The sequence below is a fragment of the Canis lupus genome, chromosome 24, assembly GCF_003254725.2.
Source record: "Canis lupus dingo isolate Sandy chromosome 24, ASM325472v2, whole genome shotgun sequence".
NCBI lineage: Eukaryota > Metazoa > Chordata > Mammalia > Carnivora > Canidae > Canis > Canis lupus.
In genome coordinates, this window is record NC_064266.1 from 45,420,471 (window position 1) to 45,448,338 (window position 27,868).

Sequence of the window (27,868 nt, forward strand, 5' to 3'; positions counted from 1 at the left end):
AGCGCGTCATTGTGTGCATCTCCGATTTGCAGCTTTTCAAAAGGTAACTGAAGTCTAGACCAGCTGTTTGGGCTGCAAGTACAGGCGGAAACAGAAAGGCGTTGGGGTTTCCAAACGTTTCCGAAAGTCCGCGGCCCCCTCTGGAATCACATCGCGGCGTCACCAGACCTTTTAAAGTAAAAACCAAAACCAAAGTCGAAACACCCCCCTACACACACGTAAGGAGCTGGCTGTCGAAGACGCTTCTCCGCATCCGTTTCTTGTGCAAAGAGACGCCCCGAAATCCGTCCGTCCTCCAGGTCAGACTCGGGGCTCAGCCTCTGCCGTTCTTTGTGTCACCTCAGCCTGAGTTTCCATTTGCCTTCTGCGTTGTGATTGAAATGTGGGTCCGTCTGTTCGGGGCGGGGGGCGTCCTTCGTCTGGAGAGAGCATCAGCGGGACACCAGCCGAGAGCTGAGGCCGGGCACCGGGTCCCAGGACCGTGGGGCGTCCCCCCTCCGTGTGCCCGCGCCCAGGACTGGTTGGACTCCGGGTCACACTGAACACCTGCTGGGACTCAGAACAGCCTTGAATTGGGCATAAGTGTTGTGGCTCAGGTGGCGGGGCCCAGGGGGAAGGGTAGCGGCGGGGGTGGGGGGGGGGTCCGGCCCCTACGAGGGATGTAGAGCCAGGACTGGGCGCGACGGTGCGGGGCCAGGGCCAGGGATACAGCCGCGGCCTCTGTCGTGCAGTCGCATGCCTTCGGGGTCACGGGAGCCCACTGCTGGCTTGATGCCCGCGTCACGGGCAGGTCCACACGTGCCCGGCTCACCCCAGGTGCTTTGCTTTCAGAGGACAAACGCTTTCCCCCCCGGAAGCTCCTTTCCCCGACCAACAGGTCCTGGCCCTCAGGCCACAGCGAATGCCCAGGACGGCCGGGGACCCGCGCTGGGCCGAAGGGAGCCCTGCCAAGACCTGTGCGCGGTGCCGGGGAGCCAAGGCCACCTTTCTCCATAGGGCGCTCCGTGCACACGCCCCACGTGAAGCTCCTGCCCGTCCCGTCTGGGGACATTGGCCGCATGTGGCCTTAGTGGCATTTCACCGCCACCCGGTGTCCCTCCTACTTTCTCTCCAGAAGGTCCCAGCCGGAGCCGCGCTTCTCGCTCCCGTGGCCTCCGGTGATTCAGGCGGGGGCTGAGCAGTCCCCTCTGCTGGGCCTGGCCCTCGGGAGCACTGCAGCCCCCGGGTTCAGAGAGGGGACCACCCGACGTCACGGCTACGGAGGCCTGTGGCCCCGGGGAGAGTGTGACTGAGGATGGAGCCCACCCGTGGGACACAGCTGCGTGCGGTGGGGCATCCTGTGGCCCGAGCTGCTTTCCCCGTGTGGACGTGCCAATCGTAGGCGCCTACACATGCCTGCGGTTCCGACCCAAGCAGCACTGGAAGGGCCCTGTCTGGTCTCCGGCTCGGCTGTCCCGCAGCTTTGAGTCACATGGTGTCCCCGTAGGGACCTGCCAGCCTTCTGCCTCAGAGAAGAGGGGACGTGGCTGCCCACGGTCTGGACACTTGCGACGAGGGACAGGGCAAAGCCCACAGAGCATCAGCCTCCGCCCCCACCCCGCAGGCGAGGCCGAGGGGCCCCATCTCCCCCAGGCCAGGGGGCAGGGGCAGGGGGCAGGGGCAGCTGCTGACTCACGCCGGCCAAGCGTGACTGGACGGTGCCCCCGGCCTTTCCAGGTGGCCGCCTGCCCAGCCGGCGACAATTGGGTGGGCTTTAACCACCTCTGCTAGAAAACCAGGGACCGCCTCCGTCGCTTCTGAAACAGGCTGAGGTTCAACCTAGAAAACACGACCTCAGACGCCTGCGCGTCCCCTGTGGGGCCGACTCCCTGCAGCTGGAGACGCGGAGCCGGTCGGGGTGAGGACGGGCGGGCGCGGGGCGGGCGGGGGCGGCCTGTCAGCCTGCCTTGTCGCGTGGGGCCTGGCGCACTGCCTCCCAGGAAATGTCAAGAGACAACACCACACAAGAAGAACGCTATGTTTTATTCATTTTCTGGAACCTTCTCGGGAACGTCAGTGAACTGCCAGTAGCCGCCACACCTCAGCTTGGAATGAGGAGTGAGATCCTGCAGGGCCGCTAATAGGGCCTCACCCAGTGGGATGGAGCCCCATGTCACCTGTCATCACCCCCGGTTCAGGCCTATGTCTCCATGATCCCCAGTGACCCCACCGGGGGGGGGGCATCACCATACATCAGTGTCAGGCGTCCCCAGCCCCCAGAAGATCCCCGGGCCCCCTCCAGGCCGCCGCCACTGTGCTTCGTGTCTCTGTAGACGGGCCGTCGCTGCACATCCTAAACGACGGACTCGTGCCACACGTGGTCCTGGCGTGGCCTCCCTCACCTTCCATAACTGGTTCGAGCTCATCCGGGCATCGGAACTTCATTCCTGTTTACGAAAGAATCATCTTCCCTTGCAGGGATGCGAGACATTTTGTCCGCACATTCAGCCCTGGGAGCTGTTTGGGTTGTTTCCCGTGGGGCTTGTTGTAAGTCTGTAAGCACGGCTACGTGTAGACAGGTTCCTGTTGCTCTGGAACAGAAACCAAAGACTGGGGTCGCCAAATGGGTCACAAAAACAAGGGGCCAGGTCTTCCTACTAAGAGTCCCTGTGGTGTGCACGAGGCCGGGGTCTCCCTGCTAGCAGTCCCCGCAGTGTGCACGGGGCCGGGTCTCCCTGCTAGCAGTCCCCGTGGTGTGCACGGGGCTGGGTCTTCCTACTAGATGTCCCCGTGGTGTGCACAGGGCTGGGGTCTCCCTGCTAGATGTCCCCTTAGCGTGCATGGGGCCAGGGTCTCCCTGCTAGATGTCCCTGTGGTGTGCACAGGGCCAGGGTCTCCCTGCTAGGAGTCCCCACGGTGTGCACAGTTCTGAGCCGACATTCTTGGTCTGAGGCCTGGCTCAGCCACTTTCAAGCAGGTCTCAGCTCAAGCAAGTCCTCTACACCCTCTGCACCCCAGCGGCCTTATCTGTCAGGTGGGGTGATAGCAGGGCCCTTAGTTGAGGTTCCTCGTGCACAGAACAGGGGATGAGCACACCTCAGCGCCCAGCACCTGTCCCCACGGCAAGCACCCAGAGCCAGAGCCCATCACGATGACCAGCCACTCCAGGGAGGGGAGGTATGGACGGCAGGGGACTGTGCCCACACCTCCATCTTCAGCCTTTGGAACCTTCCATGGAGTTCCACTAAACCCACAGCCGTAACGGAAGCGAGCTGCCCAGCGGGTCAGGGGAGGTGGGCGTCCACCCTGGGCTCGGCTTTACCCTCTGAGTGAGAGCTCACGGTCCTGGTGTGCTCATCATGGACGGGTTCCTGCCTCTCTCTGGGACGTGTGTCTCGGGGAACCCCGGCCGCACTCATCCCTCGCCACCCTCTCACCTGGCTCTGCCTGTGGTTCCTTGGGCTCCAGGTTCATCCTCGGTTTCTCCAGCAGGAGCCCCTTTGTCTGCTGTCACTTGTCTCTTTGCATGATTTCCTCCCTCTGCTAACACCCAGCTTGTGTTCCGAGCGACTCCTGGAAAAGAACCCTGTTTCTGTTTGCAGCCGTTTCCCCTGCTGTTTTGTCTTCTGCCGAAGAACGCCTGGCTTTCTTTTTTGTTTGTTTGTTTGTTTGTTTTAATTCTAAGTAACTGAATCTCAACCTCTATCTGGTGTCAAAATTAACACTTCTTAAAAAGCCAATATACTTAGATCTTAAAATTTAACATTCCAAATCCACTTGATGGAGCTGACCCCCGGACAGTAGAAGGGAAGAGCCGATAAATGGGAACATTGAGTCGAGAAGCTTTCCTTGAGTCTAAACTCTGAATTCTTAGACTCACAACAATGTGTTTTCAGTCCCAGGTAAACCAGAAGCCTCTTCTTATTTTTCAGCAACAACAGGAAAAAAAGCTGGCGTGCCACGCGCGGTTCTAAGCCCTGACTTCATCTGCACAGTCATCCTCCAGCACATTATCACGTCCGTGGTACAGATGGAGACCCCAAGGCCATGGAGGATGAAGAGTCTGCCCAAAGTCACACAGCTCACGGCCCAGCGTCCTGACCCGCGGCCCACAGGCCTCACCCCTCGGGCTCCTACCCCCGAGGTCTGCAAACACAGAAGCCTATGGACCTTTCTATCAACTGGAATCCTGCAAACACTCCAAACACCCACAGGCTGGTAGTCTCACTCCTGCCAAACAGGAAATGTTAGCTTTACCAGAGAGCCATTTATTCTATAAGTTTTTCACTTAGACTATTTTCTCGTCTTGATTGAAAGCACCCGTATAAAATAAGTACCACATTGGACAGACCAAACGTCACTGCACAATACATGCGTATTCAATCAGAAACTGTCATTTCACGCTGAGATTAATTGCAGAACACTCAAAGCGGAACCAGGAACTCGGCTCCGAGGGAACCACCACTTGTCCCGTCTGTCCTCCTGCTGACGGATGCTTCCGGGAACGTTCTTTGTGCCGGAGCTGTGTTATTCCTGGGTCAGCTCTGAAGTCAATGCCAATATCAGGATCCCTTTCAGAAAGAAGATGTCGAAACCCAGTGGGGAGCTTGGGTTTGCGTCGGACACTTGGGATCAGGGGCTATAGGCTCAAGGTCACCCCGTCACACAGCCGAGCCCCTGCACGGGGGCGGGCACCTCCTCTGCCAACATCTGCTCCCTCGGCACAGCTTTCCCCACTTCCCACAGGAGCTGGCGTGTTGCTGGGGGTGCGTCGTGGACGGCCGACACCACCCGGGCCCCCGTGGGCTCTGCACGGTGCCGGGGGAGCGCGCGTGTCCCACTGGTGCCTGTGTGGGCCGAGGCTGGATGGATGACAGTGTTGGTGGCTGGCAGGCCTGAGGGAGGAAGGGAGGGTGAGCTGGGAAGCAGATGGGGGGAACTGGGGTTTGGGTGAGTAAGGAGGGTGGGGTGGGGTGAAACGGGCTGGAAAGATTTGGAGCCTTGCCAGAAACCACCACCAACGCCTCCACTCCACCTCCAGTTACCCTGATCTTGAATCCTGGATTCAAGGCTGTTCTTCCAAACCCTGCACACGTCGCAACCCCGGCCCAGAGTCCTGGGACGACGCCCCACTGACCCTTAGAGTCCTCACTGCTCACGCAATGCCCAGTCCCCCGCCCCCTTGCTCCCCACCCAGCTGTCCCCCATCCCCTAAATGTATACTCTGTATTTCCCACATTTTGCAAGTGCTGGGCATGGTGACCGGCGCAAGCAGACGGCCCCTTCCCGTCACCACACAAACTGACGCCCGATGTCACAGAGACAGGAGCTGAGAGAGAAGGTGCCAGCGCCCTGGCAGGGGCACAGCAGAGGCAGGACTGACCCGGCCAAACACCATCGCCTCCCACCTCACACCCTGCCCCAGAGAAGCGGGGCTGCATCCCCCACACGCCTTCTGCTTTTCTCCTCCATGTTCCGCCCGCGATCACAGGCCTGCTCAGGGCTGCCCGCAGCTCCCATTAGGTGGTAGTTCTTTACTCTCCTGAAAACCCATCATGATTGATAGTATCCATCTGGGAGCCCTAGGGATGTCACAATCACATGTCTGAGATGGGTGACCTTGGGCTAGGAGCAGCATCCCTCTGAAACTCCATTTCCTTATCTATAAAATGGAAAAAGCAGTAGAAACCATCCCTCTGAATTGCTGTGATAAAAATTAAAAGGGTAACACATATCAGTTGTTTGGCACAGAGCGGGCGCTCAAAGGACGTTCCCTCTTATTGTTTATTATCATCCCGTCCCTTGTGCAGAGCATACTCAGGGCTGACCCCTTCAGAGGTGTGTTTATTTTGTGAGGGGGGAGACTCGGGGGCAGGTGCCCTGATGGAATCCAGCCTGTAAGGGAAGCCGTTGGGCCCAGAGCCGGGGTCCTGGGCTGTGGAAGCTGTGGACGGGCCGCTTTCCCGTGGGAGGTGGGCCATCTGGACCTCAGGTGCCGGCCGACCCGGTGTGACCCAGTTCACCGAGTCTCGCCCTCACACAGGCTCCCACTGACGGAAGTAGAATTAGCTACCCCCGACTTACAGAGGGAAAGCGGCCCCGCATTAGTTAGGTCTTCTTCAGCAGATCGTGACGCTTCCTGCAGGGACAGAGAGCTTGGGGAAAAGCGCATTGCAGTTCCCTTCCGTATCTGTCCGCCAGCCAGAACAGGTGTTGCCTCCCTCCTTGGGGGGAACCCAACGAAGCTGGACTCCCTCATAAGCCCCCGAAGCTTGTAGTCAGAGGGGCGTCTGTGGCCTGATTAGAGGGCAAGGCACATGGGGGGCAAGGACTGAGCAGAAACGACAGAGTCCCATCCACCACCTCCTGGGGTACGTGTGCCCACAGTTAACACATGCTCCATGCTGGCAGTCAGCGCTCAGGTCAGCGTAAACACATCTGATATCATTCACGCTCAGGACCTCACGGACGGGCAGAGCACTTTGCAATCCATCACTTGGACAGTTGATCTCATTCGGTATCTGACTGGCTACGTGGTGCCCAGATTGAACATTGTACTGGGTGTCGGTGAGGATGGCTCCCAGAGAGATTAGAATTGGAACTGGGGGACTCAGGAGAGGAGATGGCCCTATCAGTGTGAGTGGGCCCCATCCCTTCCGCAGAGGGCCCGGGCGGGACAGGAGGTGGAGAGGGGAGCTCCCGCTTGCAGCCTACAGGACTCCCCAGCTTCCACAATCATGTGAACCAATTCCTTGCCATAAATCTCTTAGATGATAGATAGATAGATAGATAGATAGATAGATAGATAGATAGAAGGTCAATTGATCCTATTGGCTCTGTTTCTCTGGAGAACCATGACTAATATAGTCCTCACCTTACATTCAGCTTTTCCTCCATAATTCCATCCATCTATCCACCCATTCGTTCATCCATCCATCCATCCATCCATCCATCCATCCATCCAACCATCCTTCCAACCAGCCAGCCAACTAGCCATCTATCCATCCATCCATCCATCCATCCATCCATCCAACCATCCAACCAACCATCCATCTATCCATCTGATCTTCCATCCAACCATCCATCCAACCATCAATCCACCATCTATCCATCCAACCTTCCCATCCATCCATCCATCCATCCATCCAACCATCCAACCATCCATCCAACCATCCACCCATCCACTCATCCATCCAAAAATAGTCAGAGTTGCCTGTTATGTGTTCAATTCTGCAAAAAGATGGAGATAAAATGTGAAGAAACATCAGACTCAAATTCTTCCCTCACACAGCAGACAACTTAGACGGGGAAGAAAAACATGAGTGCAACAAGCAAAAGACACAATGACTATGACTAGAGATACCAGGGAGAGGGACATGGAGCCTTAAGGACATGATATGGGGACTTGACCTAGTCAAGGAGGTTAGGGAAGGCTTTTTGGAGGAAATGGCATTTGATTTGAGATTTGAAGAATCAGAAGGCTTGAGCAGGTGAAAAGAAGAAGGAACAGTCCCTGAGGGAACACTTATTCAAAGACCCTGCAGCAGGAGTAAAGGAGGGGCTGACCAAATCCGTGGCTAGAGGGGGGGCCTCCTTCTGGAGACATGGTCTAGCCACCTAGGCACTACACATAGTTTTTGCTCCTTTAATTCTCTCCCTTTGGCCTAGATCATCCCTGCAAATTCCCCAAATCATTCTTGTCTGTGGTCTTGCAATGGCACGTGCAGAATAATTCCAAAAGCGAGAATCATTAGGTATCCCCCACCAATGTACATGGGGATGAGTGAGTGTGAAGCGGGGGTCACAGTGAGAGCCTTAAACGTGACTTTGCAGCTTCATGTGGCTTCTGGAGCTTTAAGGGAGAAGTAATACCTTCTCTAAGGTACGGGAGTCAGCTCCAGCTTCAGCCTTCCTGGATCACAGTGGTCAGGCTGCCCAGAGAACCAGGTCCAGGGCTGACCCATCCCGTCACACAGACACTCATGCCTTCAGCAAAACCTTTCCTGTGCCCCTACCATGTGTTAGGCCCTGTTCAAGGCACCAGAATTACAGAAGTCAACAAACCTAATAGGAAGTCCTGTCCTGTTGGGACTCATGGTTTCAGAGGAGGCGCCCACAAGAAACCCAGTGAGTAGGTTGAATACATGATGCACAGGACAGTAGGAAGCCCCAGGCAGGAGCTCGGGCAGGCGGGCTGGGGCAGGCACGGAGGGCCTCACTGCGAGGATGAGCGTGTGTCCAACGGGATTGTTTCCCCACATACCACAATTTCCAGCAAGAATCACATGTGGGCAATGGGAGAGGACAGTGTATGAAAAATGCTAACTTCGGGGGGGAGGAGCAAGATGGCGGAAGAGCAGGGTCTCCAAATCACCTGTCTCCACCAAACTACCTAGAAAACCTTCAAATTATCCTGAAAATCTATGAATTCGGCGTGAGATTTAAAGAGAGACCAGCTGGAATGCAACAGTGAGAAGAGTTCACGCATCTATCAAGGTAGGAAGACGGGGAAAAAGAAATAAAGAAACAAAGGCCTCCAAGGGGAGGGGCCCGCGAGGAGCCGGGCTGAGGCCGGGGCGAGTGTCCCCAGGACAGGAGAGCCCCGTCCCGGAGGAGCAGGAGCTGCACCGACCTTCCCGGGGGGAAAGGGGCTCGCGGGGAGGTGGAGCAGGACCCAGGAGGGCGGGGATGCCCTCGGGCTCCCGGGGACACTAACAGGCACCTGCGCCCCGGGAGATGCGCCGAGCTCCCTAAGGGCTGCAGCGCACGGCGGGACCCGGCGGGACCCGGAGCAGCTGAAGGGGCTCGGGCGGCGGCTCCGCGGAGGGGGCTGCGCGGCCCCGGGAGCAGCTCGGAGGGGCTCGGGCAGGAAGAGGCTCCGTGCAGAGGGGGCTGCGCGGTTCCAGGAGCAGCTCGGAGGGGCTCGGGCGGCGGCTCCGCGGAGGGGGCTGCGCGGCCCCGGGAGCAGCTCGGAGGGGCTCGGGCAGAGGAAGAGGCTCCGTGCGGAGGGGGCTGCGCGGTTCCAGGAGCAGCTCGGAGGGGCTCGGGCGGCGGCTCCGCGGAGGGGGCTGCGCGGCCCGGGAGCGCGAATCCAACAGCGCAGGCCCCGGAGCACAGGGCGCCGGGACACAGCCCAGGATCCCGCCTCCCCCGGGACAGGCAGAGGCCGGGAGGGCCCAGGACAGCAAGGATGCTCCTGCCCCAGCTGAGCAGATCAGCGGCCCCGCCCCGGAGCCTCCAGGCCCTGCAGACGGAGTTCCTGCCGGAGCTGAATCCAGGGCTCCAGAGCTGCCCCGCCACTGGGGCTGTTCCTCCTGCGGCCTCACGGGGTAAACAACCCCCACCGAGCCCTGCACCAGGCAGGGGCACAGCAGCTCCCCCAACTGCTAACACCTGAAAATCAGCACAACAGGCCCCTCCCCCAGAACACCAGCTAGACGGACAACTTCCAGGAGAAGCCAAGGGACTTAAAGTACACAGAATCAGAAGATACTCCCCGGTGGTTCTTTTTTTTTTTTTTTTTGCTTTTGCTTTTTGATTTGTTTCCTTCCCCACCCCCTTTTTTTCTTTCTTTTTCTTTCTCTTTTTCTTCTTCTTTTTTTTTTCTTCCCTTTTTTTTCCTCTTTCTCTTTTCTTTCCTTCTTTCTCTCCTCTCTTTTTCTCTTTTTCCCAATACAACTTGCTTTTGGCCACTCTGCACTGAGCAAAATGACTAGAAGGAAAACCTCACCTCAAAAGAAAGAATCAGAAACAGTCCTCTCTCCCACAGAGTTACAAAATCTGGATTACAATTCAATGTCAGAAAGCCAATTCAGAAGCACTATTATACAGCTACTGGTGGCTCTAGAAAAAAGTATAAAGGACTCAAGAGACTTCATGACTGCAGAATTTAGAGCTAATCAGGCAGAAATTAAAAATCAATTGAATGAGATGCAATCCAAACTAGAAGTCCTAACGACGAGGGTTAACGAGGTGGAAGAACGAGTGAGTGACCTAGAAGACAAGTTGATAGCAAAGAGGGAAACTGAGGAAAAAAGAGACAAACAATTAAAAGACCATGAAGATAGATTAAGGGAAATAAACGACAGCCTGAGGAAGAAAAACCTACGTTTAATTGGGGTTCCCGAGGGCGCCGAAAGGGACAGAGGGCCAGAATATGTATTTGAACAAATTCTAGCTGAAAACTTTCCTAATCTGGAAAGGGAAACAGGCATTCAGATCCAGGAAATAGAGAGATCCCCCCCTAAAATCAATAAAAACCGTTCAACACCTCGACATTTAATTGTGAAGCTTGCAAATTCCAAAGATAAGGAGAAGATCCTTAAAGCAGCAAGAGACAAGAAATCCCTGACTTTTATGGGGAGGAGTATTAGGGTAACAGCAGACCTCTCCACAGAGACCTGGCAGGCCAGAAAGGGCTGGCAGGATATATTCAGGGTCCTAAATGAGAAGAACATGCAACCAAGAATACTTTATCCAGCAAGGCTCTCATTCAAAATGGAAGGAGAGATAAAGAGCTTCCAAGACAGGCAGCAACTAAAAGAATATGTGACCTCCAAACCAGCTCTGCAAGAAATTTTAAGGGGGCCTCTTAAAATTCCACTTTAAGAAGAAGTTCAGTGGAACAGTCCACAAAAACAAAGACTGAATAGATATCATGATGACACTAAACTCATATCTCTCAATAGTAACTCTGAATGTGAACGGGCTTAATGACCCCATCAAAAGGCGCAGGGTTTCAGACTGGATAAAAAAGCAGGACCCATCTATTTGCTGTCTACAAGAGACTCATTTTAGACAGAAGGACACCTACAGCCTGAAAATAAAAGGTTGGAGAACCATTTACCATTCGAATGGTCCTCAAAAGAAAGCAGGGGTAGCCATCCTTATATCAGATAAACTAAAATTTACCCCAAAGACTGTAGTGAGAGATGAAGAGGGACACTATATCATACTTAAAGGATCTATTCAACAAGAGGACTTAACAATCCTCAATATATATGCTCCGAATGTGGGAGCTGCCAAATATATAAATCAATTATTAACCAAAGTGAAGAAATACTTAGATAATAATACACTTATACTTGGTGACTTCAATCTAGCTCTTTCTATACTCGATAGGTCTTCTAAGCACAACATCTCCAAAGAAACGAGAGCTTTAAATGATACACTGGACCAGATGGATTTCACAGATATCTACAGAACTTTACATCCAAACTCAACTGAATACACATTCTTCTCAAGCGCACATGGAACTTTCTCCAGAATAGACCACATATTGGGTCACAAATCGGGTCTGAACCGATACCAAAAGATTGGGATTGTCCCCTGCATATTCTCGGACCATAATGCCTTGAAATTAGAACTAAATCACAACAAGAAGTTTGGAAGGACCTCAAACACGTGGAGGTTAAGGACCATCCTGCTAAAAGATAAAAGGGTCAACCAGGAAATTAAGGAAGAATTAAAAAGATTCATGGAAACTAATGAGAATGAAGATACAACCGTTCAAAATCTTTGGGATGCAGCAAAAGCAGTCCTAAGGGGGAAATACATCGCAATACAAGCATCCATTCAAAAACTGGAAAGAACTCAAATACAAAAGCTAACCTTACACATAAAGGAGCTAGAGAAAAAACAGCAAATAGATCCTACACCCAAGAGAAGAAGGGAGTTAATAAAGATTCGAGCAGAACTCAACGAAATCGAGACCAGAAGAACTGTGGAACAGATCAACAGAACCAGGAGTTGGTTCTTTGAAAGAATTAATAAGATAGATAAACCATTAGCCAGCCTTATTAAAAAGAAGAGAGAGAAGACTCAAATTAATAAAATCATGAATGAGAAAGGAGAGATCGGGATCCCTGGGTGGCGCAGCGGTTTAGCGCCTGCCTTTGGCCCAGGGCGCGATCCTGGAGACCCCGGATCGAATCCCACATCGGGCTCCCGGTGCATGGAGCCTGCTTCTCCCTCTGCCTATGTCTCTGCCTCTCTCTCTTTCTCTCTCTGTGTGACTATCATAAATAAATAAAAATTTAAAAAAAAAAAAAAGAGAAAGGAGAGATCACTACCAACACCAAGGAAATACAAACGATTTTAAAAACATATTATGAACAGCTATACACCAATAAATTAGGCAATCTAGAAGAAATGGACGCATTCCTGGAAAGCCACAAACTACCAAAATTGGAACAGGAAGAAATAGAAAACCTGAACAGGCCAATAACCAGGGAAGAAATTGAAGCAGTCATCAAAAACCTCCCAAGACACAAGAGTCCAGGGCCAGATGGCTTCCCAGGAGAATTTTATCAAACGTTTAAAGAAGAAATCATACCTATTCTCCTAAAGCTGTTTGGAAAGATAGAAAGAGATGGAGTACTTCCAAATTCGTTCTATGAAGCCAGCATCACCTTAATTCCAAAGCCAGACAAAGACCCCGCCAAAAAGGAGAATTACAGACCAATATCCCTGATGAACATGGATGCAAAAATTCTCAACAAGATACTGGCCAATAGGATCCAACAGTACATTAAGAAAATTATTCACCATGACCAAGTAGGATTTATCCCTGGGACACAAGGCTGGTTCAACACCCGTAAAACAATCAATGTGATTCATCATATCAGCAAGAGAAAAACCAAGAACCATATGATCCTCTCATTGGATGCAGAGAAAGCATTTGACAAAATACAGCATCCATTCCTGATCAAAACTCTTCAGAGTGTAGGGATAGAGGGAACATTCCTCGACATCTTAAAAGCCATCTATGAAAAGCCCACAGCAAATATCATTCTCAATGGGGAAGCACTGGGAGCCTTTCCCCTAAGATCAGGAACAAGACAGGGATGTCCACTCTCACCACTGCTGTTCAACATAGTACTGGAAGTCCTAGCCTCAGCAATCAGACAACAAAAAGACATTAAAGGCATTCAAATTGGCAAAGAAGAAGTCAAACTCTCCCTCTTCGCCGATGACATGATACTCTACATAGAAAACCCAAAAGTCTCCACCCCAAGATTGCTAGAACTCATACAGCAATTCGGTAGCGTGGCAGGATACAAAATCAATGCCCAGAAGTCAGTGGCATTTCTATACACTAACAATGAGACTGAAGAAAGAGAAATTAAGGAGTCAATCCCATTTACAATTGCACCCAAAAGCATAAGATACCTAGGAATAAGCCTCACCAAAGATGTAAAGGATCTATACCCTCAAAACTATAGAACACTTCTGAAAGAAATTGAGGAAGACACAAAGAGATGGAAAAATATTCCATGCTCATGGATTGGCAGAATTAATATTGTGAAAATATCAATGTTACCCAGGGCAATATACACGTTTAATGCAATCCCTATCAAAATACCATGGACTTTCTTCAGAGAGTTAGAACAAATTATTTTAAGATTTGTGTGGAATCAGAAAAGACCCCGAATAGCCAGGGGAATTTTAAAAAAGAAAACCATATCTGGGGGCATCACAATGCCAGATTTCAGGTTGTACTACAAAGCTGTGGTCATCAAGACAGTGTGGTACTGGCACAAAAACAGACACATAGATCAGTGGAACAGAATAGAGAATCCAGAAGTGGACCCTGAACTTTATGGGCAACTAATATTCGATAAAGGAGGAAAGACTATCCATTGGAAGAAAGACAGTCTCTTCAATAAATGGTGCTGGGAAAATTGGACATCCACATGCAGAAGAATGAAACTAGACCACTCTCTTTCACCATACACAAAGATAAACTCAAAATGGATGAAAGATCTAAATGTGAGACAAGATTCCATCAAAATCCTAGAGAAGAACACAGGCAACACCCTTTTTGAACTCGGCCATAGTAACTTCTTGCAAGATACATCCACAAAGGCAAAAGAAACAAAAGCAAAAATGAACTATTGGGACTTCATCAAGATAAGAAGCTTTTGCACAGCAAAGGATACAGTCAACAAAACTCAAAGACAACCTACAGAATGGGAGAAGATATTTGCAAATGACATATCAGATAAAGGGCTAGTTTCCAAGATCTATAAAGAACTTATTAAACTCAACACCAAAGAAACAAACAATCCAATCATGAAATGGGCAAAAGACATGAACAGAAATCTCACAGAGGAAGACATAGACATGGCCAACATGCATATGAGAAAATGCTCTGCATCACTTGCCATCAGGGAAATACAAATCAAAACTACAATGAGATACCACCTCACACCAGTGAGAATGGGGAAAATTAACAAGGCAGGAAACAACAAATGTTGGAGAGGATGCGGAGAAAAGGGAACCCTCCTACACTGTTGGTGGGAATGTGAACTGGTGCAGCCACTCTGGAAAACTGTGTGGAGGTTCCTCAAACAGTTAAAAATAGACCTGCCCTACGACCCAGCAATTGCACTGTTGGGGATTTACCCCAAAGATACAAATGCAATGAAACGCCGGGACACCTGCACCCCGATGTTTCTAGCAGCAATGGCCACTATAGCCAAACTGTGGAAGGAGCCTCGGTGTCCAACGAAAGATGAATGGATAAAGAAGATGTGGTTTATGTATACGATGGAATATTACTCAGCTATTAGAAATGACAAATACCCACCATTTGCTTTAACGTGGATGGAACTGGAGGGTATTATGCTGAGTGAAGTAAGTCAGTCGGAGAAGGACAAACATTATATGTTCTCATTCATTTGGGGAATATAAATAATAGTGAAAGGGAAAATAAGGGAAGGGAGAAGAAATGTGTGGGAAATATCAGAAAGGGAGACAGAACGTAAAGACTGCTAACTCTGGGAAACGAACTAGGGGTGGTAGAAGGGGAGGAGGGCGGGGGGTGGGAGTGAATGGGTGACGGGCACTGGGTGTTATTCTGTATGTTAGTAAATTGAACACCAATAAAAAAAAAATGCTAACTTCATCCGTTCTAACACTTCTGAAGCACCTCTTTGTTCTAGGTACTTAAGATCCATCAGTGGTCAAAGCAAAGACCTCTGAGTCTCACATCTTCTGTTCAGACGGACAGACAGGAAGCCATAGGCATAGTCAGCAACGTCCCCAGGAAGCAAGGTGATGCATGGCATAGATGAAGAGCAGGGACAGGTACACGGAGGGTCCAGGGTGGGCAGGGGCTGGGCGAGGAGCCCTCTTTCCAAGATGGTAGTTGAGCAAAATTCTGGAGGAGAGGGAGATAGGCACGTGGGCATCTGGGGAGGGAGGTTCTGGGCAGAGGACAGAGCTGGTGGATGGGCTGCTGGTGTCCCGCGTGCTGTGGATTAACCACAGAGCCGGAGAGATGGGGCAAAGCGGGAAGGTCCTGGCGGCAGACAGGAGGTGTGGCCACCTGCAGTCCTCAGACGCCAAGCTCAGGGCGCTGAAACGGTGACCTCTGAGCTTCAGTGACCCCTTCCCATCAGGATCCCAGGCTGGAGTGGACTGTCTTTCAACCCTCTTAAAAGTAGATTAATGCACCGGACAGTGACTGAAGTTTACAGGGCAGGCTTGTGTATTTGAAAGTTGCTTAGAGATTAGGTCCTAAAACTTCTCATCTCAAGAGGAAAAGATGTTACCTGTGGGGCGCCCGGGTAGTGCAGTCAGTTAAGCATCTTGGTTTCGGCTCAGGCTCAGGTCATGATCTCAGGGTCGTGAGATCGAGCCCGTCTGGCTCGGCACTCAGCAGGGAGTCTGCTTACAATTCTCTCTCTCTCTCTGTCTCTGTCTGTATGTCTCTCTCTAAAATAAATAAATCTTTAAAAATAAAAGATATAACTATGTATGAGGTGATAGATTTTTTTCTATTATTCTTTTATTAATATAGGATTTTTTTAAAAGATTTTATTTATTCACGAGAGACACAGAGAGAGGCAGAGACCCAGGCAGAGGGAGAAGGAGGCTCCATGCAGGGAGCCTGATGTGGGACTCGATCCCAGGACCCCGGGGGCCTGACCTGAGCCGAAGGCAGATGCTCGACCACTGAGCCACCCAGATGTTCCTAGTGTCCTAAGATTAAGGTGTACATTCTTGAGCTATTATAGTCTAACCTTTTCTTTAGTTCAGTATTTTACAAAATGAAGGAGTCTCACATGTGTATACATCCTCCTGTAGCTACTCCCTTTCCACACCTTGTGGGGTCCCTGCCATATGGATACACGCCCTCACGAAACGCATTACGGCACCATCCTGAAATCCATGCACGTCCCCACCACCACGCGTACACCTGAAACACTCACCCTGTTATATGTCAGTCACAGCACAAAAGTAGGGGGAAGGAAGATGAATCTTTGGACTCACTTTACGGATGAGGAAACTGAGACTCGGGTTACGTGTCCCAGTTGGGTTTTCACAGACGGCGGGAGCGTAGCCGACTCTGGGCACGTGGGGAAGTCCCCGTCACAGCCTGGGTGCCAGTCCCCAGGCGGGCCTGGCCTCCGTGGTTGCACGGCCTGTTCCTTGGGCCCCAGAGAGCTGGAGCGACACCAGTCTAAGCACATAACGCAGCCTGGCAGGGTGGCTTGGCTCCCGTCGGGAAGGTGATCCCATTGACCCCGGGCCCCCCTGGCAGGAGGCAGGCAGGGAGGGCAGGCGACGCCCGGGCCTCCGACGGGAGAGGCCTGTCTATCAGCCCACTGCCTGCTGGAGGATTTTATCTCTAAAATATAGTGTTCCTGTGAGAAGGTACACATTTTCACATCTATTAAATTGCTTTGCATGAAAGTGTACTTTCCCGGTACCATAGCAACCGTGCTTCCTAATCTGATTTAAATTTTTTACCTTGTGCTGCAGAAGCTAACGCCACGCTTTCTGAAGTCGGCGGCTCTGACACGCACATGATGTACAATTTTTAGAAAAGAAAAATAATCTTAGGCTCAACCCCCCCCCACCCCCCACGCCCCGCTGGCGGGCGTCCCACACTAATGGTTACAGATGGGACACCGGCGCCCCCTCCCCGCCCCGGGCCGGGTGCCCTGAGCCGGTCACCGGAGCTTCCTCACCGCCGGCTTCTTCCTCTGGAAATCGGGACTGTAACGTGCTACCCCACAGGGTGTTGGGGGGATTAAATGACACAAAGCGTGTAGGACCCGAGCTCCGCGTCTGGCACTGACTAGCGCTCGCCTCACTCCAGGCTCTTCCCTCGTTGGTGGTGACAAGTGAGCCCCAGGGTGCTCCCCGTGGCTGCTGCCAGGTGCTCTTGCACCCACAGCCTGTCCCCTTCACTGTGAGCGTCCACGTGGGGGCTCGGCTGCTCCTGGGAGAGACGCCAGGGCAAGACCACCTCCCCCGGCCCCCCGGGACCCCCGGCCCCCCGGGGACCCCCAGCCCCCCGCGGCTCCTCCTGGAGTCAGCCCCGCGGCTTCAACGGCACCGCCCAGCTGCGGTCCTCCCTCCCGGGAGAGCAGCCCCAGGTCAGGGAAATGCTCGGGACACGGTCCCCCGGGACCTCATAACTCCATCCCTCAGGCTCACAAGCAGCTTAGAGCCACAGGCCTCTGCGGCTGTAGGGACGGGGCCTGGAGCTGTGGGCCCCTCCCACGGGGACCCAGAGCAAGGGCTCCCGGGTTCTTGACCCACAGGGTGCACCAGATTCCCGGGGAGGCGTGTTAAATGCAATCCCAGGACTCAGGCCGCAAATTCCCACGTGGTGGGGTCAGCGTGGGGCCTCGGGGGCAGCGCTTCTGTCCATCGCCCCGCCGTCCCCCACCGTCCCCCGCCGTCCCCCGGAGAGCCGCGCTGCCCTAGGGAATTACGCTTACTTTAGAAAGTGTCCTGGAGGGATCCCTGGGGGGTTCGGCGGTTCAGCGCCTGCCTTTGGCCCAGGGTGTGACCCCGGGGTCCTGGGATCCAGTCCCACGTCGGCTCCCTGCAGGGAGCCTGCCTCTCCCACTGCTTGTGTCTCTGCCTCTCTCTGTGTGTCTCTCATGAATAAATAAATAAAATCTTAAAAAAAAAAAAAAAGTGTCCTGGATTTGGAAGCCCTTAAGGAGGACGTGTGGTGGTGTCCGTGGCACACCTCCTCTACCGCAGGGGGAGGCGAAGCGAGCGTGGGACGGCAGAGGATCGTTTGGGGACCTCTGGGTGGTAGTTCGTGATATTATTTACTCTTCTGTGTGTTTGAAATTTTTCATCATAAAAATGCTATTATAAGCTCGAGATCTGAGAGACTTGGAAATCCCTCCGGCTCTTCCCGTCTTCAGCTCCAGCCAGAGACTCCAAGTGTTAAAATATCAGTGTTCACCTTCTTTTATACATAAAGAAAATTCTGTTTCTAGGAAGTCTCACTTCCTCAATCCTGAGCAGTCATGGGGGTCTTGCTCTTCCTTCTCCTTCCCGCGGACCCACTGGGGCGACGCCCCCCCCCCAGGGTGAGGCCTGGTCAAGAGACGTGGCAGGTGCGGCCCAAGGTCACCTGCGATTTAGCAGCTGGGGATTCTGAGGGTCTCTCCCCGCTTCTCTCTCTAAGCTGTGGTTTCCGGCCCCTCAGGGAGGATCTGAAGGAGGAAACTGGCCTTTCCCAAGGGATATGTGCAATGAAACTGCAACTTCACACAGCACAGTCGGGGCCTTCGTCCCACCTACACCGGCGGCCGGGTGACCCCCTTGACCTGAGGCCTCCCCGTCGCATGGGGCGCAGACGGCACCTCCCCCCAGAGTCGAGCAGCAGGTACAGGCGACAGATCTCCTCGTGTCCCCGCTGACCCGAGAGCTGCCCTCCACGTGACGACAAAGCCCCTCCGAAAAGTCCTCCAGGAGGGAAAAGAAGCACAGATCCGAGTCCAGCGGACTTAAATATTTTAATGCCTGAAGATTTAAGGCCCGAATCGGGAGTCACGGTAAGGAGATGGGGGGACTGCCATCAGCCTGGCCCCCCGCTCCACCACTCACTGTGCACAGCCTGGAAGGGGCTTCCTTCTGTGTGTGAATCTCAGTTTCCCCTTTTGTAAACTGGGGTGTGTGTGTGATAATTTTAGGGATACTTTTGGGGGTTCAAATGAGAAAAGCCACGTGAAGCATTGACCTGGCACGTAACTAGCATTCGGTAAACGTAATAATTATTTCTGCATATTCATGCACATGCAGATGCATCAACCATGAGGCGCCCCCCCGGGACCCCGAGCCCAGGGACCAGACAAATGCACTCACAGAAACAGAAACCATAGAATTTTAAGCTGAGAGGGGCCCCAGGGGCACTAGGTGTCGGCACACACACACTGGCACATGGGCACACTCTCGCACAAGCACACACATGTGTTCTCACGCATGCACACACGTATGCACATGCACACAAATGCAATACTCACACACGCACACGAATGCACATACTCACAAACATGCACACACACGCACACACTCACACACGCACACGAATGCACATACTCACACACATGCACACACTCTCGCACATGCACACACACATTCACACATGCACACATATGCACATGTACACAAATACATATATTCACACACATGCACACTCGCACATGAACACATATGCACACTCTCACACATGTGCACACCCACATTTCCTTCCTTACCAGTTTCCAGAGGCTTCCCGTGGCACCTTGCTGGGTCTGGCCCCACCCACCTCCTGCCCTCAGGTAGACTTCAATCCCACCTGCTCATGGCCTTCCAGCCACCCTGGGTCCCGGATCCCCCCGCACCCAGTGAGGGCCTGAGCCTCTGCCACAATGCCGCTGCCCCAGCCCGGCCCTGCCCTGCCCCCCAGCCGGGAGGACCACACACCGGAGGACCCCCCACACCTCATGTGACCTCCTCTGTAGGCTCTTCCAGCCCCACATTCTAGCCCCACCCCACTGCACCTGCCCCTCTACTGTCATGCCCGCACTGATTTCCTGCTCCCTTGCCCCAAGGCTCTGAGCTTCTCGGGAGCCACGAGAAAGGTGGCTCACCTGTCTGGGCCTGGGACTTGTCATCCTTTGGCAAATAAGGAGGGTTCCCAGAGGCCCTGCTTACCTGTAATAGTCTCATCTTTCTGATTCTGAGTTTCTTTATCTTTAGAACCTTAATCCATGTGTGTTATGAAGATGTTTGGGTTACTCATAGGAAGAAGCAGAGCTCACAGCCTCCGGGACCCACTACCTGGCGTTAATGCCCTGCCTAGAAACACAGACGTGAATCGGAGCTCGGTATCTGCTGGCAGTGGCTTGTTTCGGCCTGGACCACACGTCTCCATCTCCGCAGCCTGCCCAGCAGGTCCCTCACAGGGGTCTCAGCAAACTCACCCCACCCTCCAGGTGCTTCCCGGCTTCAGTGGCTTTGGGCTCACCCTCTGGCCGGCAAGTCCCAGGATCTGAGACTGGGCTGGGACCTGCAAAGTGACCCGTCCAAGATGGGCAGTCAGGCCACAGCAGGGATTTGGGGGTCACTCTGTCCTCCATCCTGGCATGCACTGAGCACTCAGTAAAACCTGGATTGACTTCGAATCTAAATCTTGGGTGATAAGACCCACGTACACTTTGCTTTTTGGAAAACCGCAGGGAATTTAGTCCTGGGACATCGTTCCTCATTCCTTGTTGTGAACTACGACTCAAACACCTGCCTTCCACTCAAGAGCATCCTGGAGGATGCAAACAGTGCCTACCCTGTTCATGCTCCTTCCTGAGGAAAGGAGAAGAGAGAGAGAAAACAACTACCGACTGGCGGGAGAGTGGGTGGCCACCGTGCCCAGAGCACCTGCAGTGTTCCAGGCCCACACTAGGGGCTTTGGGACAGAACCCTGGTAAACATTCACGGTGAAAATTTTAGCAAACACCACAGAAGAGAGGATAGCATGATAAATCTCCGCAGACCACTTCGATTTAACGATTATTACTATTTAGCCATATTTGCTCAACTGCTTTCTGTTCAAGCATCTTAAAAATGAATTACAGGCAGCATGACATTTTGTCTGTACTTCAATCCTTCTGTGCACATCCCTTAAAGACACAGGCGTTTGCTTATCACAACGCCATTATTAGCCTTAACAAAATAAGCATCCTTCCTTCATCTCATCTAAATCACAACTGATCTTGTTCATATGTCCCCAAACCTCCCCCCGTCCACCAAAAAAAAATCTTCCTACCGTTGGCCTGTTCAAATCGAACTCAGACAACATGCACCACAGATATACTTGGCTGCTATGTCGCTTGGGCATCTTCTACTCCAGAAAAGCTCGTCCCTTTCTATCTGTGTCACTGGCTGGGAGGACAGGTCTCATTGTCATCTGTAACCTACCGTAATTACAACCCTACCGTAATTACAGCCCTCTCCAATGAGAGAACCAACCAAGGAGAAAATCAAGTCTCCAGTTGCTCACAGGGCTCTCGAAGCACCTGCTGATGATACAGAGTCATTGGCTTTAAACACGAGATATGTTTTCATCCCAAAACCATGCTCTTTCTGCCACTGTGTCCGTGTGAAAGGAGGAGCAGATACTAAAAGTTTTCCTTTAAATGTTAAAAGCACCTTTAATATTGACTTTCAACACATTTTTGACAGAGCTTGGCTATTTCTGTGAAAGAAAGAAGACTGGCAAAGGGAACTGTGAGGATCCTACCCCAAGGGATAGGGAGTGATATTTTCTGCGGCTGGCAGAAACTATCTAGTAGATAAGTAAATAAAACTCCAAGGTTTTATCTCAAAAGTGTGGGGGTTTTCAGCCTCCTCGAACAACCAAAGACTGGACCAGCTTCACTATTTACAAACGGAACATCTAATAAGTGATTTGCAAAAATGACCTCGCTCCCTCGGGTTCCTTTAATATGCAAAGGCATGTTTCTGCTTCTCTACCTCTTTGCTCCTTCCAAAGGGCATGTGCTGGAGAACTCTTTAATAACACAGGGAAATCAGGGAAATTGCCACCAGGTGAATTAGGGTTTACAAGGGCTCTTCCTTCCTGCAATTTCTTTCAGGCAAGGCTGCTTTGCAGAGAGAGATTTGTAGAGCAGTTGCTCTAGAAGCCCGTACTGGCTGATAAAAGCTCAGTAGCTCTGAGGTTTACAGGCCCCCTTTGTAAGCATGTGCCAAGGGGGCAACTGAGCTTCCAAATTGTATTTCTTCCACATTGCCAGAACTCAGGAGTTCATGTCGGAAACCCTGATGCCTGATGAATGCATTTTTAAAATATATGTTTCCAGAATATCTCCTGGGTATTAAATAGCAGATAGGCAAACTCCAGATGTCTGAATGCTTCCTTTTAAGACCTAGCGGGCTCTGACAGTGCACTGGGGGAGATCACCCATAAAGGGGGTCTTCCAGGAGGACGTCTGGACAGAAGAAGCAGGACCCCAGACGTGGGTACCAACGAGGAGCACATACGTGCTCAGGAACCTCAGAAATCTGAAGCACATTGTGTGGATCCTGTGAACACGGAGTCGAAGGCTACCTCAGAAACGAGGCACAAAATTCCAAAATCTCCCTGCTCAAAGGATTGTGTAAAAAGCAATCCTTCAATCTTTAGTTCACATTTTCAAAGTTCTCCCAACGAACATTTGCTTTTAGAAGTAGACACTAGGAAATGGCATGAGAATCTGTTTAATAAAAATATAGGAGACAGAAAAAAAAATGTGTTGGAAGCCGGTGCAAGTCTAATAACCACCAATGACTGGGCGTGGAAGGGCTTGCAGACCAAAGCCCGCGAGAATCTGCAGGTTGGTTTTCCCCTGTAAAGGGAGAGATGCACTTTGCCTGGTGATGCTGCACCCATGCACCTGCTAGCGGGAGGGCGAGTCTCTGTTACAGCGGGCAGACCTGTTTCGTTCTCCTCCAATTTTACAACACAACCCATTTCCAAACAGGACCCAAAGACTAATATTCCCTGACAACAGTCTAAGAAGTCCAACCAGAGCAGTTCTCAGGGTCAGAATCCCAGAAAAGCTGAATCGACCCTTTCAACACCCTGAGGCTCTTCCAGTTTTTCCCAGCACTCAGTCCACGTGGTACGGAATGCTCACATGTTAGAATTTTTCACTCACGGGTCTTTGGTATGCAATGGGATAATTTTGAGCGAAATCAATGAACAATCATAATACAGAAAATGCTTTATGGATGCCGTCTTTCCAGAGAGCCCTAACGTCATGGTCAAGCATGACCTCGCCCTTGCCCACCCCGTCCCCGCTGTCCTTCTCTCCGCGGCAGTCAGTCGCACCAACAACGATCGGTCAGCCCTGATAGTGAGCCGCTGTCACAGAGAGTGACCCCGCGGGTCTCCAATATTGGCAAAGTGGTTCCTTTGCACCGCATCCCCAGCCTGAAGACCTATCGCTGAAAATGCAGCCTCAGATTCGTCCGTGGGGAAATCAATAACAAATCAAGCAGCCATTCACTCAGATTTATTGGCATAACCAGGTGAGGCAGCCCAAAATCTCCAAGAGTGGGTTGTTGATTACAAGTCAGGCGGTGGGAAACAAGCTAGTGCTGGGTTTCATGCTGGTGTGATAAATTCACCCACTGCCATGGATCGGACAAGTGGTAAGTCAAACGGATGGTTCCTGAAGATGCAAAAGCATATTTCATTTCACTTACAGCTTGATGCAGCTAATCAGTCTTAACCTCGGCATAACTCACGAGTCCAGGAGAGCCTTCTGGAAGGCACAGGTATGATGCTCCTTTTGAATGGGCTCATAATTTCTGTGCACTAACATCCTGTGGGGAGTTTGAAAAGTGGTTCATTTCCAGGATATTTTTATGGACTCTCGTAACGATACTCCAGCAATTAGCATCCAGGTTGCTGCCACTGGCACTTTGGGTGCTTATCGGAGCTGAATGAAGGCACAGAACGGCTCTGAGGTTTAGATGCTCAGAAATCCGGGAATTGGAGAAAGTGGTCTGATGAGAGCTAACAATATGCTGCCTTTACAGATGCTAACATTTATTTTCATCTCAAACATTCCGATTTCGAAAAAGAATACACAGAAATAATGACAATTAAATTCTTTTCTTTTCTTTCCTCAAGATTCTATATTCTCCTTCTACAGAATCACCAGGGCACTTTGGGTCACATCATCACTTTAGGACAAATGCCATCTGCTCGATGGACATTACTTTTGTTTTTGTTTTTTGTTTGTTACTTTTTTTTTAAAAGATTTTTTATTTATTTATTCATAGAAATGCAGAGAGAGAGAGAGGCAGAGACACAGGCAGAGGGAGAAGCAGGCTCCATGCAGAGAGCCTGACGTGGGACTCGATCCAGGGTCTCCAGGATCACGCCCCGGGCTGCAGGCAGCGCTAAACCGCTGCGCCACCGGGGCTGCCCTGGACATCCTTTTGAACGGAGAAAAGAACCATCTCCTTCTCCCAGGTTTTACGTTTCCTAACCACTTTTACAGGTGCACTCGTGTATTGACAATTATCTGAAAGTGGCGAAAGCCAGTCAAACTTGACGCCGCTGTGGCTCTGCGGGCCCTGCCGCCAACTGTGTGAATGGGGAACGTCCGAGAGCGCATCGCTGGGGAACGCTCAAATTCTCTCAACACAAAGCGCGTTTCAGAGAGCAATCCAAGGAACCTGAATTGTCCTTGATTCCGAGAAAAATAGGAAATAATTCCAAACAGCTGCTTCTTAACATGTTTGAAATAATTTCAAACATGCTGCACCACTTTAACGAGAAGTACAGAGTTCACACTCTGAGGATGAAATCTGATGTTTGCCTCAAGCAAGTGCCCCGCACAGAAAACGCCCACGGTGAGGGGGATCGCCCGACGGCGCCTCTTGGGAGGTCGGGGTTGAGGTCGGCGTGAACAGCAGAGGGGCCCGTGTGACAGTGGCTCGCAGTGAAGCCTAGTGGCGGACAGTTCGCAAAGATGGCCCCACTCGGTGCGGCAAGGATGCTCTTTGCCTGGTGACTTTGCAGCCCCGCCGTGCCAGGTGGGACCTACATCCTTGGCCAGCGACAGTGGACGGGACTGGTGGCTGGCGGGGGCCAACTGAAGGTCTGCTCCGAAGGCTTACAAGCCCTACGGCCTCTGCTCTCCTGGAACCCTGCCCTGGCCCCGGGAGCAAGCTTGCTGGCCTGCTGGAGGAGGGAGCCCAGGTGTGTCCCCCTGGACCCCTGCGGGAGGACAGCCCAGCTGACACCACCCAAGCCGCCCAGCTGAGCAGCCCAACCACTAAGCCTCAGAATCCAGAACCGGCTAAATGGTTTTAAGCCTCTGAGCCAATCGGGGATTTTTCTTTAAGAAAAAAAAAAAATTTTCACCCAACCCTTTCCCTCCTCCCCCTCTGGCAACCACCAATTTGTTCTCTGTATAGAAGAGTCTGGGATTTTTGTTTTGTGTTGTTTGTCTTTTTTATTTGTTCATTTGTTTTGTTTCTTATAACTACACGTGTGTGAAATCATATGGTATTTGTCTTTGATTTATTTCACTTAGCATTATACCCTCTAGATCCATCCATGTTGTAAATGGCAAGACTTCGTTCTTTTTATTGCTGAGTAATATTCCAATATAATATAATATTCAAATATATATGTGTATATATTTAATATTCATATATTAAATTCTCATATATTTACCACATATATATACCAAATATATATGTGTATATGTATAATATTCATATATTAAATTCAAATAAATATATAATATTCATATATTAAATTCTCATATATATGAGAGCTAGAGATACAGGGATATATATATATATACCACATCCTCTTTATCCATAAATCACTCGATGGATACCTGAGGTCTTTCTGTAATTTGGTTATTGTTGATAATTATGCCATAAATATCAAGGTGCATTTATCTTTTTGAATTAGTGTTTTCATTTTCTTTGAGTAAATACCTAGTAGTGGAACTACTGGATCACATGGTAATTCTATTTATTTTTATAGTCAGAGTATTTTTTATTTATTTTATTCATTTTACATTTTTTAACTTAAATTCAATTTGCCAACATATAGTATAACACCCAGGGTTCCTCCCATCAAGTGCCCTCCTCATTGCCCATCACCCAGTAATTCTATTTTTAATTTTTTGAGGCCCCTCCACACTGTTTTCCTGAGCAGCTGCTCCAGGGTGTATTCCCACGAGCAGTGCATGAGGGTTCCTTCTTCTCTGCCAGCACTTGTTTCTTATTTTGTTGATGTTAGCCATTCTTACAGGTGTGCAGTGGTATTGCTGTGGTTTTGATTTGTATCTCCCTGATGATGAGCAATGTTAACCATGTGTTCATGTGTCTCTTGGCATTTCTTTGGGGAAATGGCTATTCGGGATTTCAGCCCCACTTTTCAATCATCTGAGGCAGTTGTTTTAAACCATTAAGTAAGTGTCAGAATGGTTTATTGCATGGGAAGGGTTAACTATGGCAGACCCCGTAACAGCCCCCAGATCTCTCTGCCTCATCTCTGTCTCTCTCTCACTGCCTCTGTCTCCACGGTTCTCATCCTCATCTATATCTCTCTCTATCCCTGTATCTCTAGCTCTCCACACAGCATCCTAGAGCCAGCGAGCCCCTGGTCTGCTCCTGCACCTCTAGGGAGAGAGCACATGATATCTGGACACTTTAGGTCACATTTGCAAACCTTATAGTCCGAGTCTTTTTCACTCTTAAAATTGGCAAGAACTCCAAAGAGCTTCTGCTTGTGTCGATCAGTATTTACCATATTAGATGTTAAAACTGAGAAAAGTAAAACATGAGAAAATGCAAGCACACATGCCCTTAACCGTCAGGGTGACGATGTCATCTGAGCTGACGAGCCCCCCAGAAAACTTCACCATACACTCAAAAAAAAAAAAAAATGCGAGACAGGCAGATGACCTTTGGTGTCGTCATGAAGGTAAGTTTGTCCTCACCGATCCTGAGCATCTGTGATCTAGACCGTTGACACAGATGTCCCCAAGATCCCACATTGCTCTACAACTCAGTCCGCATGATTTTGCTTATGAGCATAATAATCGGAATACAAACATTAGAAGCCTAGCTCACTGGAAGGCTTAGGGCTCTATCACACAATGGTGAGTGCATATGGTTACAAAGCGTTCATATAGAGTAAACAGTCTAAAATTATTATAATCATTGCATCTCCATGGTAATATTTATTTATAATGAATTATAGGCTTATAGGAGAGTTTATTGAGCTACATGGAGAACTAATTATGGGAAGCATATTCAGATCTCAAATAAAGTAGCTTCTGCTCTTTCTAAGTGATTCTTGTCTGAAGAGCTTCCATTCGTTCTTCCTTCTGGCCAAGCTACATGGCCAGTTATCTTTCCCAGGAGGTCCCACGGGGTGGGGAGGGTGTCTCTTTCATGTTCATCTAGCACTTTGAACCTCTTCCTCCACTGCCCCCCATCCCATCTCCTGCAGTTCAGACCACACCCAATGAATCCATGCTCTGTTCCACCTGCCTTTCCATAGGTCGTGGCACTGATGCTTCACCAAACCTGTGATTTGGACATTGTCATCGCCCTTGACAAATCAAAGCTGTTGAACAACCTGCTCGAAATCGGGCAATTAGAACAAAAGACCAAGAAGATGTCATTTTTTTTCATGTAGTCACTCCCTGATGAGGACTGTGTTGCTTACCTGTCTGTCCTGCCAGGCAGCAGCTTGCAGGTGGGGGCAGGAGCCGGCCAGGGGGGAGAAGCTGACCTATGAGGAGGATCTCGTCGGTGTGTGGTGGGTGTCCTACAGAGACGAGCGCCGGGTCTCCCGGGAGCCCCAAGAAGGCTCAGTCATCTGGCTGTGGAGGAGGGTGAGGCTTCGTGGAGGAGTGCGGCAGATGGTACTTTCCAAAACTGGCTGCGATGATATCTCCACATGCTCCTCTCATAAGGTGACTTGGAGGCTCTTACCAGCGAGTAGGAGGGTCTGTGTTTCCTCCCTCTGAATCTGGGTGGATTGGTGACAACCGGGGAAGGGATGCTTTGTGACTCTCGAGGCCAGGCCACAGAAAGCGAGGCCAGT

At 50.9% G+C, this 27,868-nt stretch overlaps 1 long non-coding RNA gene across 2 annotated transcripts; it reads right to left on the minus strand.

The window, feature by feature from the left end:
* Window positions 1-2,005: 2,005 nt before the first annotated feature.
* Window positions 2,006-27,695, minus strand: LOC112673423 (uncharacterized). 2 transcript variants are annotated; one of them, XR_003144794.3, is made up of 3 exons: window positions 27,488-27,695; window positions 3,417-3,552; window positions 2,006-2,570 (listed from the first exon to the last, which is right to left on the minus strand). It is a non-coding gene; the product is annotated as an uncharacterized LOC112673423 (long non-coding RNA). The 2 variants fall into 2 exon arrangements; XR_007405635.1 differs by lacking the exon at window positions 27,488-27,695 and adding an exon at window positions 17,718-17,856.
* Between the last annotated feature and the right edge of the window lie 173 nt (window positions 27,696-27,868).